We start from the raw sequence: 421 nt of genomic DNA on the forward strand, positions 1-421 counted from the left end.
ACAAAAATCTCAATCTTAAACATTTGCTCATTCTGTGTATTTGTGTCTTTAAAATAGGGTAACTTTGTTGCAAAAGCTTACAGCAGGAAGCTTGATTTCAAATTTGATTTCAAACTGAATTAAATTTGCAAAAAAAAGACAAGTACACAAGTACAATTTATAAAATTATAAAACAAATGACCTCAATTCAGTTGAGGTATGCAAAATATGACAACACTGAATTGTAACGAATCAGCTCATGGGAAATATGAATAATTAATCATAACTAGTTATAATTAATTATGAATATTTTAGATCCGCTGTAGATATTTAGCTTTCATAAGAAGTGATTTAAGAGCCATATATGTTGTTTATTCAGATAAATGGAATATCAGATGGTTTTGACCTGTAATGTATGTACAATGTAGTGATGCAGTTAGGC

This window comes from Sinocyclocheilus rhinocerous, unplaced genomic scaffold, assembly GCF_001515625.1.
Source record: "Sinocyclocheilus rhinocerous isolate Xijiao unplaced genomic scaffold, SAMN03320098_v1.1 scaffold2465, whole genome shotgun sequence".
Classification (NCBI taxonomy): Eukaryota; Metazoa; Chordata; class Actinopteri; order Cypriniformes; family Cyprinidae; genus Sinocyclocheilus; species Sinocyclocheilus rhinocerous.